The sequence below is a fragment of the Papaver somniferum genome, chromosome 1 (genome assembly GCF_003573695.1).
Source record: "Papaver somniferum cultivar HN1 chromosome 1, ASM357369v1, whole genome shotgun sequence".
NCBI classification, from domain to species: domain Eukaryota; kingdom Viridiplantae; phylum Streptophyta; class Magnoliopsida; order Ranunculales; family Papaveraceae; genus Papaver; species Papaver somniferum.
Genome location: NC_039358.1, coordinates 205,808,290 through 205,825,230, shown reverse-complemented (window position 1 = coordinate 205,825,230; position 16,941 = coordinate 205,808,290).

The following is a 16,941-nucleotide window of genomic DNA, read 5'->3' as shown; positions in this document are numbered from 1 at the left end:
ATATTCTTTTTGGATTTTGGGACTTTTTTTTTTTGACAAATATTCTCGTTCAATCTTTTTTTTACAGGCGATCCATGGTGTTTGGTGATTTCTTCATGCCATGGTCCTAGAACCATAGTGTGTGGTGACTTCTGCATGCCATGGTCTTAGGATCATGGTGTGTGGTAATTTTTGCATGTTATTGTCCTAGAAACATGGTGTGTAGTGACTAGTAAGTGTCAATGGAGCGTTAAAGCTGGTTTTGTTGGGTTTTATTAGTGTGTGATGACTTCTGCATGCCATGGTCTTAGGAACATGGTGTGTGATAACTTGTGCATGCAATTTTCCTAGAACCATGGTGTGTTGTTATTACAAAATGCAATGGAGTGTTAAAGATGGTTGATAGACACATTTTTGTATCTAAGTTGTCCTCAATTTTCTCTATGTTGGTACTCGATTTTGTACTTATTGTGGTGTTTTGTGTGTTTGTAGGTATTTTTGAGAAATAAACATTTTTGGAAAAATCGGCTCGAAAAGTTGCTCGGGGCACCCCCGGAGGATATTTGTTAAAGGCACCCTCACTTTGGATAAGGGCACCACCAGGCACCCCAGCTATTAAAGGCGCCCATATTTTGGATCAGAGCACTTCATCCTCAACATTTTGAATTTCAAATATGGCGGGAAACTGTTGCAGTTGAAGAACAGATTAGGGCTTGATTTTTGGGCGTGCTAGAAGTAGACTCAATGGCTGAAACTTCATGGTTCGACTTGATTGATCTTAACAGGCATGAGAGATTACAACGCTACAATTGGTTGGATTGGGCCTGTTTCAGCTTAACAGGTATGTTAAGTCCATCAGAACCGGTGAATTTGGGCTACATCATCGGAGAGAAGAAAACAGAGAGTACGTGTACAAAGTGAGACAATCACGGGATTTTATGAGCTGTAGTGAGTTTTAAACATGTACGACAAAGTTAAGCAACCATTTGGAGCATGTATAAGATAAATATGGAGATTTGACAGCTGCAGAGCGTGTGAAAATCAAAATCAGAGGAAAAAAATCCGTACCCTGCATGGAGAATAATGAAGAATATTTTGCAATCAAGACGAGATATTTTGTTGTTAATATGTATAAATAGGCTGCTGGGATGTTGTAGAAGGGTTATGGAGTGATTGGGTAGAGTTTAGAGCATAACAGAGACGATTTCAGAGCTGCGAAATATTTTTTCTGCTGCTGCAATAGAGGAAGAACACGAAGAACATTGGACTCCAAAAGACAGTCTTGTTTCTTACAGCAACAACGACACCTTTGGAGTAGTCGTACAGGAACAGTGACAGTGGCAGTTATTATCTATCGTTCTTTGTAACAGCTCGGTTTGTAACAATTATAAATGTTACAAACCCGGTTTGAATTATTTTTCTCCATTTCATCATTTGTACACCTCCTTTGAGCAATAAAAATGAATTTTGAGCGTGTATCCAACATGATGAGCTAAAACCAATCCTTGGGGCGATGGAGGAAGCTGTTGTTTCGGTAAAAGTGATATATCTTTATTTTAATTAATTATAACAACTCTATTATGATTTTTGCGTTGAACTCAAAATTGATTATATGATTTTTATTAGTTAGGTGTGTTTTCTCTTGACAGAATATGCTTGCTTTAGTGTTTTGATATTCTATGCTTGGATTAACATCTATTCTTTTGGAAATCTACATGTTTAGGCAATACTATTAGAATCAGTTTGAATGCTGAGTTGCATAATTATTGTTTTAATTCACTAATATCGACCAATGGTAGAATCCTAGCCTCGGTCTCTCTATAATTTTGCACAACAACTTTTTATTTTGAGTTTTGTCATATTTTAGTTTTAAAATTAAATCTAAAAATAAGCTTTCACAAGTCTTAACGAACTTTATTACTACAACATCATTGAAAATACCATTAATTTTTGGCGCCGCCGACGCGGACTTGTCTTTAGGCTAGAGTTTTTAGATTTTTTTTCTCTTTTTTAGGTTTTTATTTGTTTTTATTTTATTTTTTCTTCTTTACGTTTTTAAGTTTTTGTATTTTCCTTACAGAATTTGGAATTTGGAGCAAAAGAAAATTTTGCCAAAGCTTTTGGTAAATATTTAAAGACTTGGAGTAAAATGCAAAGCGAAAGGAGCGAAAGAAGAAGATTTTTTTATTTTATAAAAAAAGAGAGGAAAAAAAAAGAGAGACATTTTTATTTTATTTTTTTGATTTTATTTTTTTTAGACTTTCCTTTTCTTTTGCACTTTATTTTTGGATTTTGGACTTTAAACCCTACGGAAGGGTAATTTAAATATAAACTGTGTGAAGAGAAGGACGACGATTACGATATCGTCTCGTCCCTTTGGGTTCGTACACTGACATCGGAGTCGGTGGCCTTCATCCCCGTCTGAAACGGGAGGTAAGTTTGTCGAAACACTCGCGAATCCCCTGTCAGCAAGTTACTGTCTTCCTTCGTGTGAATATATGTCGAGGAACTGAATACAGCTGCTTTAATTTCCTAGTAAAGGGCAAGGACTGGCCATGCAAGATAAGGGTTCAGATTTCATCACCATTCTCTTCTTGCCCGCCTTAGGAAAACGATACTTAACGTGAACCCAAGCTTTAAAATTTGGAATAGAACGAGACCGATAAGGTAACGAGCTTAATAGGAAAGTCATTCGAAAAATATTGGTTACTCTTTTAAGCATACTTCGAAGTTCATGATGGTTTCTGTGAGTTGAATGCGTGACTGCGCCGCCTTGTAATACCAGTGAGGCCTTAGGTATCAAAACTCCACCGAGCTTCCCTCGCCTCTATTCAACTTACTTTGACTCGAATTGATTCCAGAGGGGTTTGCTTAAATTGTAACGAATTCCCTTTCGAAAGATTAGAAGCTGGTCTAGAAACAATCTAAGTGGAGCCATCATGCTTTTTGTTTGCTAGAAATCTTTAGGTTTGTTTTGGTAGAGTCAGCCTGTTGTGTGTTTGCTTAGAACCTCCCTTCCTTAGGATTTTTATTTTTAATTTTTTGTAGTGTATGCCAAAATCGCTCGAGTCCATTAGTGAGCGTGCTTGGAAAAGAGATACTTTTGGCTGTTTGATTAGTGACGATCCTAGAAGTTTTTCTTTTGTAAACGGGGAGCTCGAAGACTCTTCTTTTGAGAGCCCTGTGTTTGGAAACTTCAGTTTTGAGAACTTAAGTCTTAGTGAGGAATTCACCCCTAGGATTTTTACTGTGCCAAAAATGACAACTTTGAAGGAGTACATGTACCCAACTAGGACCAACCGACTATCGTGTTTTAAATTGCCAGCCTCTACGGCTACTTATGAGTTGAATCCTGGTATTCTTCAGATGATTCCTATATTCTTAGGAAAAGATGATGAAAATCCTTACTTTCACATTAGGGACTTTGAAGAAATTTGTGGAACAATTAAGATTAAGGACCTTACTGATGAATTCTTGAAACTTAAGATGTTCCCCTTTTCCTTGAGAGATAAAGCCAAGACCTGGCTTAACAACCTACCATCTGAATCCATAGAAACATGGCAGGAACTTATTGATGTTTTCTATTTGAAATTCTACCCTAAGCATAAAACTGCAGTTGTTAGGAAGAAAATTAGTTCCAGTACGCAACAAGAGGGGGAATCTCTTTATAGGTTTTTAGAGAGATTCAATGATCTCCTATCCGAATATCCTCACCATGGGTTTGAGAAAATGAAACTAGTAGAGATTCTTTATAATGGTTTATACTATTCGACCAAATCCATGGTCGAGTCTATGTGTGCTGGTGAGTTCACTAGTAAAAATGTCGATGATGCTTTTACCTTCTTAGGAGTTATTGCTGGAAAATCCCAACAGTGGGAACCTTGTGTTCAACCCCCTAAGAGACTCTTGGTCAATAGAAGTAGCACAAATATGGTAGATTCAAGCTTTGGGTCAGATGCTAAGTTTGCGGCTTTGTCTAGAAGGTTAGAAGCTTTGGAATTGAATCATTCTAAACATAGGTCTCTTGTTGAACCTGATGATAGGATTAGAGCCTTTAAAGTCTCTAGTTGTGGAGTAGAACCCAATAGCTCATTTTGGGAAGGTCAGGTTAGTGAAGAGCAAGCCCATGATGTTTATAACAATGCTAGGTTTGAAAACCGTCAGAAGTTTGACCCATACTCAGAGACCTAGAACCATGGTTGGAGAAGCCATCCTAATTTTTCTTGGTCTAAGGGACAAATCAAGGTCATTCTAGTATTTTTCAACCTCCCCCAGGTTTTGGTCATACTCAGGACCCCTCAGGTCAAACTCAGTTTCAAAACACATCTGAGAAAAGGATCTCGACCTTAGAAGAAACTCTTACTATGTTAGCAAAGAACCATGATATGTTATCAGCTAACCACCTTAGCTTTAAATAAGAAATCAGGCACACTCTAGCTAAATTAGAACTTCAAGTCGGCCAAATAGCTAAGTATATAAGTGAGAGAGAAGATGGAAAGTTACCTAGTCATACTGATCCTAACCCCAAAGGAGAGAAGTTGTACAATCATGGGAATTCAGTTACAACCCTTAGGAGCGGTAAAACGGTAGAAAATAAGGTATCCATACCTAGTGGACATACTGTAATTCCACCTTCTACTTCCCAAGAGGAGGATCCCGTAGCTGAGGAAACTGAAACAATATCTAAGGAGTCCAAAGAAATTCATGATAGGACTACCTTTGTGCCTAGAGCCCCATATCCACAGTTGTTATCCCCAACAAAGAAGGAGTCGATTTTCAACGAGATAATGGAAACATTGAAGCAGGTGAACATAAACATTCTGTTATTAGAAGCAATTAGACAGATGCCTGCTTATGCCAAGTTCCTTAAAGATATTTGTACACGAAAGCGTAAGCTTAATATCCATAAGAAAGCCTTTTTAGCTGGTCAAGTAAGTTCTATTCTTCTGAACCAAACACCCCCTAAGTATAAGGACCCTGGATGCCCCACCATATATTATGCGATTGGTAATCACATGGTCGATAAGGCATTACTTGACTTAGGATCCAGTGTTAACTTACTTCCGTATCATGTATACACCCAGCTAGGTCTTGGTAAGTTGAAACCGACCAAAATGACACTTCAATTAGCTGATAGGCCTGTCAAAGTGCCTCGTGGTGTCATAGAAGATGTTCTTATTGAGATCGATAGGTTTATATACCCAGTGGATTTTGTTGTTCTAGATACCCATCCTGTTTAGGACCCAAGTGCTCAAATATCGGTGATTTTAGGTCACCCATTCTTAGCCACATCTAATGCTGTCATCAACTGTAGAACCGGACTTATGAACATATTTTTTGGTAATATGACTACTGAGCTAAATGTCTTTAATGTCATTAAGTTTTCTGAAATAGATGATTTAGAAGTGGTGAACATGATTAGCACTTTAGGTCAAGATCTGTTAGCCTGCAGTGTGTTTGATAATCCTTTATTTGAGGAACCCTTTAGTGATTCGGGGGAGATGAGGATGACGAACACCTTAGTTGATGAGCCTATGCTAGAAATTTTCTTTGATAATCCATTGTACGAAGATGTTGTTCGTTTAGATGACCAGTCCCCAAAAGAAGTTAGTCATTCTGTTGACTTTATGGACCTTAGAGTCCATCCGATAGATTTTGGTCCATTTGAGGATAGCGTTCACCCTAAGTTTGGGGGTAATGATGATTCTTGTGATCGTCAAGTATCCCTAATTTAAGTCCTTAACTTGGGACTCGAGCTTTGTGCCTCTAAGGTATTACTTGAGTTTCTTCAAACTCTGCTACCCGATCCTCCCGATATTATCCATGAGGAAATCCATTTCTTAGAAACATGTCATCCGGTTGAACCTATTTTCCTAGACATTCATATAGATCCCAAAGAGACACCCCAGATAAATCTAGTTGCCTTGAGAAAAGCCCTAGATCAAGTTATGCTTTGTCTGCTTATTTTTCTAATCCGAGATGGTAGTCTTTCATTTGTGTCTGCTCTATTTGGCTCTGAGGACCCACAACTATTTCGGCTATTGGTATATGAATTTGGAAGGTGACAATCCTTTTTGAGGTATTTGATGTCTATCTAAAGACTTTAAATTTAGCATTTTCTGGGAGGCACCTACGCTCATGCTTACGGTAATATCCTTCCTTATTTCTTTCCCCTCATGTGGTAATATTTTCTCCTTGTTCATGTTTTTTTTTATCATTAGAACATTGAGGACAATGTTATATTTAAGTTTGGGGGTAAGGGAGAAACTTCTAGCGTCACATAGTATCCGGTTAGCTAAGTTTACATATTGTTTCTCACCGAAAAGATAGAAATTGGAATTGCTAGGGATAACATTCTATTGAGACATTAGAGAAAAAGACATTGAGATCTTTGAAATTCAGGAGAGAACTTGTTCCTTTTAGAGGGTAATCGTGATGGACCTAACCATCCATGATGGAAAGGCAAGTAGGTCAGAAGGAAATGCCAGAAAGACAAAGCAACCTCACAATGTAGTCTTAGTTACTGGATTACGACTCTCTCTCAGTAGAAACTTATCATCATCAACAAGCGGAGCAACATTAAAATCTATGAAGAAAGTTGAAGACGTTTAAGGTTTAGAAGCAACAACAGAAAAGAATAAATCAAAAATAAATGTTGAAGACTTAGTTACAAGAAGTTATAAGATCAAATGATATAAGTTGTTGAAGTTCATGATACCAAGACATCATAAGTTGCGAAGACCTAAGTTCTAAAGCCCTTCTCTCATGGCCATTTAAATTTTTGTCTTGTTATTTTTGTGTTGAGAAGAAAAATGGAAAAAAAAAGTTACATTTTAATTAGTTTTTTTTTCCAATAAGGCCATGGGGAAGTAGAAATCTATAAAGAAGTTTCAAGAAAGAAAATCGAGGAAAAGATTTAATTGTCAAGGTTCTACGAGGTTCGAGAGTTTATCATCAACAGTTGAAGCCGAAGAAGACGTTTTTTTTTCTACTGAGCATTATGAGAAAGTCGAAGAAAGATGCATATTGGTTGCTTTGTTAGTCCACTTTCCATTTGACACAAGATCTTTCTAGCACTGGTTCAACTCATCACACGTAATTAGTCCAGCTGTGTAGCAGATGTCCCTCTCATCTTTATCTCTCTCCTAATCTTATCCATCTGTAAAGCAGATGCATCTTACAATGTTTATCTAGCTGTGTAGCGGATATCTCTTTATCTAGCAGTGTTGCAGATGTGTCTCCCCTATTCTTTGTGCAACTTTAGAGCTGGCACCTTTAATTTCTCGGGCATTCTAGTTACTTGGAGATATGTTGAGAATATGTATGTCCTCATAGCTCTTTGGATACTTGTGACTGGTGGCTCTCTAAAAGAGTCACAAACTAATACCGCAAGTGCACGGTGTCGAGGTGTATAACAATGCAAATACGGGTCGAATCCATGGAGACTAGGGTGTGTAAGTTGAAGTTTCCTAAACTGTTTTCTAAGCTTAACAGAGAACAAAGGCAGGAGCCAAAGGCAAGGAAGTGAAGTAAAATAAATATGACAGTGACTAAAAGCACTAGGGCATTTGAATCCACCCAATAATCCTAAGCTAAGGCAATACCTATTCAAATTATGTTCTTGTTCCTTTCCAGAGAAGAATAAAATGGATAATATGCCAACCATTCTCACTAACTCACCCCTAACATAAACTGTCTTCTTACAGTACAGCCTATCACAGGTTCATTTGATCAATTTAGCTAACTATCATCCCTAACAGGATAAAATGGATAATAATTCTAGCTATGTTATCTAATTCACTCCTAGCATGAACTGTCTTCTCACAGTACAACTCATCACAAGTGCATTTGAATGCTTTAGCTAGTAATCATCCTACAACAGTGAACATCATAAGAACATTAAATTGAACAGAAAATTTCTCAACATATGACTAAGGGTTTCATCTACACCCTAGCAAGAGTAATTAGAACATATTGACAGTAATTGTAAACATGATAAACATAAAGAGTAATTGAAATTGAAACTTGGAATTAAATTTAAAGTAAAAACTAACCCTTGAGGCACTGGCTATTCCAGTCCTCTTGGGTGAAGCACTGGCTAGTCCAGGCATGAGTTCTAATCCTCCCACACATCCCCTATTTATAGTTTACATGAGTTTCCCCCAAATACCTAATTTCACAGAATTTAGGGTTTCAAAAAAGTTGAAATTAAACTTTACCTAAACACTGATAGCAATCAAATTCGTCGACCCATGCTTCTTATTCGTCTTCTCCTGCTCTTCCCATGCTCCTGTGATGTGAGATGTAGTGTCGAATCATCCATACTCAATTCCTACTCCACAGTCTTCGACCTAATCGTTCACAGCGCTAGAGAACAACGGATTAGGTTGATAAAAGTGAAGATAGGGATGATTATGATGATGGGTTCTCGGATTTGTTAGAGAAAGTGGTTGAGAAAGGTGGTGGTGATGATGGCGGACATGGGTTTTCTCTGCAGACGGTGAGGGAGGAGGTGGAGGAGAAGAGATCGATGGATTTAGGTTTAGGGATCGTTTGTTTTGGGGTATAGATATTAGGTACTAGGGTGTTGTGCGGGATCATCAATATTTGATGTTTTGTAAGGGGAATCCGTTGGATGAAAAGATGAAGGAATGATCCAACGGCGTGATGGAGATGGGTGTGGAAAGACCGTTGGATCTGAGATACATCAAAACTGACGGTCCAAGATGGAGTTAGGTGCTATAGTGTTAGACAGGAACATCAAAGCTCGATGTACTCTGATGTAACGACCGTTAGATGATGAAATGGATCCAATCTGACGGTTAAGAAGGGAAACGGGTTTGGGTATTGATTTTAGGCTTAGAAAATGGGTTTAGGTTTAGGAAATGGGTTTGGGCTTAGACAATCTTGAGCCCACTTCTTCTTTAAGAATAATTTCTTCCTTTTTAAGCCCATTTTTATCTTTGATTCTTCCATACCACATTTTTCACTTCTTTTCCGCTAGAGTTTCCTTTGGCTTTTTCCGTGTCTTTGCACTTTTCGCTCCGCAACTCATCTAGTCTTTATTTATTACCTAAAAATGCAAAATTAATTAATAAAAATATTTATTCTTGAAAACAATGAAAATACAGAATATGGGTTAAAATGGAGAATTAGAGCACAAAAGATGAGTTAAATGCCAAGAAAAATATATATAAATATGCACTTTTTAGCACTCATCAGTGACCAATTAGAAGTCATGGTTTTGTGGGTACACCTCTGGTAAACCCTCCCGAGATTAACTCGGTTTTATTTTTTATTAGTTTTTCTCGAGGACTAGTAAATAATAAGTTTGGGGGTATTTGATAGACACATTTTTGTGTCTAAGTTGTCCTCAATTTTCTCTATGTTGGTACTCGATTTTGTACTTATTGTGGTGTTTTGTGTGTTTGTAGGTATTTTTGAGAAATAAACATTTTTGGAAAAATCGGCTCGAAAAGTTGCTTGGGGCACCCCCGGAGGATATTTGTTAAAGGCACCCTCACTTTGGATAAGGGCACCACCAGGCACCTCAGCTATTAAAGGCGCCCATATTTTGGATCAGAGCACTTCATCCTCAACATTTTGAATTTCAAATATGGCGGGAAACTGTTGCAGTTGAAGAACAGATTAGGGCTTGATTTTTGGGCGTGCTAAAAGTAGACTCAATGGCCGAAACTTCATGGTTCGACTTGATTTATCTTAACAGGCATGGGAGATTACAACGCTACAATTGGTTGGATTGGGCCTGTTTCAGCTTAACAGGTCTGCTAAGTCCATCAGAACCGGTGAATTTGGGCTACATCATCGGAGAGAAGAAAACAGAGAGTACGTGTACAAAGTGAGACAATCACGGGATTTTATGAGCTGTAGTGAGTTTTAAACATGTACGACAAAGTTAAGCAACCATTTGGAGCATGTATAAGATAAATATGGAGATTTGACAGCTGCAGAGCGTGTGAAAATCAAAATCAGAGGAAGAAAATCCGTACCCTGCATGGAGAATAATGAAGAATATTTTGCAATCAAGACGAGATATTTTGTTGTTAATATGTATAAATAGGCTGCTGGGATGTTGTAGAAGGGTTATGGAGTGATTGGGTAGAGTTTAGAGCATAACAGAGACGATTTCAGAGCTGCGAAATATTTTTTCTGCTGCTGCAATAGAGGAAGAACACGAAGAACATTGGACTCCAAAAGACAGTCTTGTTTCTTACAGCAACAACGACACCTTTGGAGTAGTCGTAAAGGAACAATGACAATGGCAGTTATTATCTATCGTTCTTTGTAACAGCTCGGTTTGTAAGAATTATAAATGTTACAAACCCGGTTTGAATTATTTTTCTCCATTTCATCATTTGTACACCTCCTTTGAGCAATAAAAATGAATTTTGAGCGTATATCCAACATGATGAGCTAAAACCAATCCTTGGGGCGATAGAGGAAGCTGTTGTTTCGGTAAAAGTGATATATCTTTATTTTAATTAATTATAACAACTCTATTATGATTTTTGCATTGAACTCAAAATTGATTATATGATTTTTATTAGTTAGGTGTGTTTTCTCTTGATAGAATATGCTTGCTTTAGTGTTTTGATATTCTATGCTTGGATTAACATCTATTCTTTTGGAAATCTACATGTTTAGGCAATACTATTAGAATCAATTTGAATGCTGAGTTGCATAATTATTGTTTTAATTCACTAATATCGACCAATGGTGGAATCCTAGCCTCAGTCTCTCTATAATTTTGCACAACAACTTTTTATTTTGAGTTTTGTCATATTTTAGTTTTAAAATTAAATCTAAAAATAAGCTTTCACAAGTCTTAACGAACTTTATTACTACAACATCATTGAAAATACCACCAATTTTTGGCGCCGCCGACGCGGACTTGTCTTTAGGCTAGAGTTTTTAGATTTTTTTTCTCTTTTTTAGGTTTTTATTTTATTTGTTCTTCTTTACGTTTTTAAGTTTTTGTCTTTTCCTTACAGAATTTGGAATTTGGAGCAAAAGAAAATTTTGCCAAAGCTTTTGATGAATATTTAAAGACTTGGAGTAAAAGGCAAAGCGAAAGGAGCGAAAGAAGAAGATTTTTTTATTTTATAAAAAAAGAGAGGAAAAAAAAAAGAGAGACATTTTTATTTTATTTTATTTTTTTGATTTTATTTTTTTTAGACTTTCCTTTTCTTTTGCACTTTATTTTTGGACTTTGGACTTTAAGCTTTGGGACATTATTTTTTTAAATCCTACGGAAGGGTAATTTAAATATAAACTGTGTGCAGAGAAGGACGACGATTACGATATCGTCTCGTCCCCTTAGAATCAATTTGAATGCTGAGTTGCATAATTATTGTTTTAATTCACTAATATCGACCAATGGTGAAATCCTAGCCTCAGTCTCTCTATAATTTTGCACAACAACTATTTATTTTGAGTTTTGTCATATTTTAGTTTTAAATTTAAGTTTAAAAATCAGCTTTCACAAGTCTTAACGAACTTTATTAATACAACATCATTGAAAATACCATCAATGGTTTTGTTGGGTTTTATTTGTGCCGGACGACTTCATGCACGAAGATTAGCACCGTAAGTCTGGCAACAAGTGAGTATTGAGTTAAAAAAAATTTTTATGTGGGATTTCTATGGTTTGATTAGCATATTTGTTGAGTTCTTGGATCTAATTTTGTGATTTTGTTGTTGTGTTTATATGGTTTTACTGATCGAAGAGCAAAAGACAGAGCTACTAAAAATTAAACTGCTAAATGAAGAGAAGCCGACTAAAGATCCTAACAAGCCTTCTGGTGAAAACCATTAGTCTTAATGTTTGAACCACTTTATGTTTTCCAATTTATTATGCTTACTTTTTTATGGTTTTTTTTTTATTATTTTTTGTTGGAATTGTTTTTATAGGTATCCCATGGTGTTTGGTGACTTTTGCATGCGATTGCCCTAGAACCATGGTGTGTGGTGACTTCTGCATACAATGGTCCTCGGACCATGGTGTGTGGTGACATCTGCATGCCATTGTCCTAAACTGATGGTGTGTTGACTTGTAAATTCCATTGGAGCATTGCAGATCAAGGATAACGAATGGAAATTGCTAGTAGTCAGCCGGGGGATTTCAACCCCTGGTAAGTCCATCTTTCCCTTTTTTCCTCTCATGTTCTATGTGAACTTTAATTTTTGGAAATCGGTGCAAAACAAAAATTGACCTCTATTTTACTTTATGCGAGGTAAACACAAGCAACAATGATCAATTAGAACTAAGGTAAAGAACCAGTTGGCACCTCTGTGTAAAAGTTGCATATTTTACATATGAGTGTATTTGGTAGATACTTTTGCCGGAAGATTAAAGTTTAATAACTACGACACAATGATATTAGGGCAAAAGGATTTTTACAAATCAAGGGTGCCCCTATCGGTGAGGTAATCATCTTGTCCTCTTTCTATTAGTTTTTTTTTTTTTTTGATAATAAAAAATTAACCAGTTGGCAGAAAACAACGACAACTTCATCTGCTAACTGAACTAAATATTTATAATTCATAGTTGCTAACTAAGGTTCTTCACAAATCTGAAATCTTATTACTGTCTGATGTATGCTGGTTATTCCTGTGGATATCAAAAGCTTTATATCCTAAAATTTAATGACATTATTTATATCAATATTGTTTGCTTGCAGACTTTTTCTGGTCGCACTTTGATTTCAGTTGTTGCATCACCAATGAGAATCTTGAACCGAAACAGAAATAAACCCATCTTTTTTGTAAAGCATCTCCTTGTTTAGCATATTAACACATACAATTCCTTATCCTAGAGGTATAGTTATATGTGATTCAGAATTTGTTAAGAATTTCAATCCTACATGCTAGGTTTTGCATTGCTCGAAAGCTTATTTCATTCAAGGGTATCTTTAACACTAAACCTCGCTTACATGAGTGATTCACCTTCTATGATGAGCTACTTAACCTTGGAAGTTGGATTTGAACAACCAAAATTACAGGTAGCTTTAGTAAAACTAGATTATGAATATAGCTCGTGTGTTTTCACATTTATTGAACTTAAATGGTTAAGCATGTAATAAGAGGGACTGAGATTGGATTTATTAGTTTTTTTATATCCTTTTTGGGACATTTTCATTTTGACAATTTTTCTTGTTGAATCTTTTTTTTTTCAGGTGGCCCATGATGTTTGGTGATTGCTTCATGCCATGGTCCTAGAACCATAGTGTGTGGTGACTTCTGCATGCCATGGTGTGTGGTGACTACTAAGTGCCAACGGAGCGTTAAAGCTGGTTTTGTTGGGTTTTATTAGTGCTAATCAACTTCATGCACAAAGGCTTGAGATAGTCAGATATCATCGATATCAAGAGAACTCGACATGGTTTTTAAAGGTAATATTCCTAAATTATGACTATAAATTGTTGTTTTTTGATCGTTATTGAACTTAAATGGTTAAGCATGTAATAGGAAGGATTGAGATTGGATTTATAACCTTTTATTTATTCGTTTTGTGACTCTTTTCTTCTTACAATTTTTCTTGTTGAATCTTCTTTTTTATAGGCGGCCCGTAGTGTTTTGTGAATTCTTCATGCCATGGTCCTAGAACGGTCGTGTGTGGTGAATTATGCATGACATGGTCCTAGGACCATGGTGTGTGGTAACCTGTGCATTCCATTGTCGTAGAACCATGGTGTTTGGTGATTACAAAATGGCAATGGAGTGTTAAAGATGGTTTTGTTGGGTTTTATTTGTGCTAGAAAACTTTATGCACGAAGACTAGCAACGTAAGTCTGACAGTCAGCAAGTGAATATTTCTAGATTTTTGAGTTAACTTTTTTTTTGTAGGATTTCTATGGTTCCATCAGGAGTTTGTAGGATTTCTATAGTTCCATCAGGAGATTTGTTAAAATCTTCTTATATTATGATTTTGTTGTTGTGCTTATATGGATTTACAAATCCAAGAGAAAAAAAAAACATCAGCAAAGATAAAACTACTCCAAAATAAAACCGCAAAACGAGAAGAAGCCAAACAAGCCTTCTATTTTTCACGAATTTATTATTTACCCACTTTCTTGTTCTGCAAGGGTTCAAGAAAACGGATGCGCGTGCTAACAATAAAGGGCTTTCACGGTAGGAGACTTAGATTTTGATGATTAGGATGTCTACGTTCTCTAAAAACCATAGGATTGCTTAAAAGATGTCCAAATTAACCGTTAGACATGTCACCTGACATTTAATTTTCAAACCTTCTTTGGTGAAAGATTTTCACTAAAAACTAAATAAATCCTATGTGGCAAGAAATTGAGGATGTTAGGTTGGCTCGGGATTGATTTTTTAGAAGACTACCGAGTATTTATGTTTCCAGATGAACCATAGGGTTATTGCTATTTTTTCCCGCAAACTGCGCCAAATTAGGGTCGGATAACCACTCTAATCCAATCATTATTCGAGGTTGTGCTACTCCTAGTATTAATTACTTCTAAAGATAAACCGAACCAAATTGCTCTAGCAATATGACAAGATCTGAAAGATGTTGTTCAGTATCCTATTCCAGAGAATTTACCTCTGACAATGTGGGTCTATATCTGAATTATGAGCACCTGGTCTGGAAGAGGTGGAGAGCGCTTTTTGCAATAATTTCCACATAAATAATCTTATTCTTGGGATAGCTTGTATTTTTCAAATTTTTTTCCCAAGGGAAGTCCGGTAAGTTATCATTTTCTTGATCTTGGTGAACTAAAAAGTTCTAGAAATCCTTTGCATTGAAATTTCCTGAATGATGATGCCCACATCTGATTTTGTCTTGATCTTGGCTCTTCGGTGTTATTGCTTGAATTTTGGCTCTGACGTATGGATCAAAATATTTGTCCATTTTTCTTAATCCCAAGTATTATCTTCCTTTATCAGCTCCTGGACCGATTTGGGTGCCAGCTCTTGTATATTGGTTGGTTAGGTAATTATAGCATTAGGTATCCATTGGTCCTCCCATATTTTTGTAGAAGCTCCGTTTTTTACTTGCCAAATTTTTTTTACCCTTGGTTAGATTTAAACCTTATTGTATACTCGTCCAGACCCAAGATAAATAAGAAGTTTTAGTGCAGTCTATAGGGTGGGAGTTTGCGAAGTATTTAAGAGTTGGACCCAAAGTTGATCAAGATTTGTGATTAGCCTACTGGACAGCTTTGTGAGGAGAGATATATTAAAATGGTGTGAATTCTTGATTCCTAGCCCGCCTTGAGAAATAGGCTTGCACATATTGGTCCAAGCTTTAATGTAATCTCCTCTGCTCTTGGCCTTATCCTTATTTCACCAGAAATCTTTTTGGATTTTATTAATTTGATCGAGGGTGTCTTTAGGTAACGCAAGGATTTGCATTTGGAATGTGGGATAAGTTTGAAGAACAACTTTTATTAATACTGTTCTATCAGCCTGAGAAAGGAGATTAGATTTCCATCCTTGAAGGGTAGCATTATACTTTTTGAAGGAGAGGTTCGAAGTTCTCTTTCCTGTTCTTGTCGAAGAAAAGATGGGTGGCAAGGTATTTATCCTTTTTTGTCATTAACGTAACCTTAAGAATTTTTTCTATGGTTTTTCCGTGTTTTGGATGAATTCGTTGGCTGAAATAGATCTCAGACTTTTAAAGATTAACCAGATTTTTGAATTCGTGACCGGTTTTAGTCCATATCATACTTCTTCTTTTTTTATGATGGAAAAAGGGGTTTTGAAAAATACTTAGAATTATTTATTAGATTACCTCATTCAAATTGAGGCTTGGATTGTTACATATCAGAAGTGGTAGATAAACATACCCTTCTGTTTCATCATAATACATTGCACACTGATACAACCAATTTACAATGTGAATTCTTTGATCTATATGAAACCAAATAAAAAGGGAAAGTCTAATCTGAATATTGGTATTTTGATTATTCTTCAACCATTTAGAGGTTTTTTCTTTTGTGAGATGAAATCCGTCAAAGCAGTTTCCGCTAATCATTGTAATCGCGACCCATACCGATATCCATTGATCTTCTTTGTATAATTCTTGATCATCGTCACGTCGCAATTGGTCGTCTTCAAAGATATGCTTGAATCTCCCATTGGATTTCAATTTAAGAGTTCATAAGCTATAATAAAACGCACTAATGGCGATTAGATTGAAATTATGACAAGGTATGAAATAGCCTTTAAAACAACAAAAATAGAAGAATAATAACATAAAGATGAAGGATCCATTCACACTATTATTATGACACTATCTCACACATTGGATGTCATTTTTATGAATAAAAACCAAACCGTAACGGATTTGAAGCTCATATTTTGAGGATATGTTTCTCTTACCAAGTTCTACATGCCTACAAAAAAATGAGCACATTCCGAAATATAAAACCTCACAATCTACCGGTTTTAATTTCGACGGACAGAAATCTGTTGATTTTTAACGGCTCATTTTCAAAGTAGTAGATGTTGGTGTTACACGTCTCGGAATGTGCGCATTTTTGGTAGACATATAGAACTTGGTAAGAAGAACATATCCTCAAAATATGAGCTTCAAACCGTTACGGTTTGGTTTTTATTCATAAAAATGACATCTAACGTGTGAGATAGTGTTAGGGGATCCCTCCTCATAACATAAAAATAAAATTCTAAAACCTAAACACAATGTTATTTTTGTTGAAAGCGGAGTATAAACCCAAATTCATTTGGAAAAGCTGTATTTTTGATGGACATTACAGTGTTCATAAAAACTCAGATAGAGGTAGAGATTTCCGATGCAGTTGATCGAGGTTGCTAGTCATGCCTTTGTATCTTAATGCTGCGAAGAGCTGCCCTAGTGATATCTGTTGGCTCCTTTGCCCTAGTGATATCATGCTAATATATGCAAACTGATAGGACATCATTGACCATTCTTCTTCCTTGCCCCACTGGTTTGGTTTG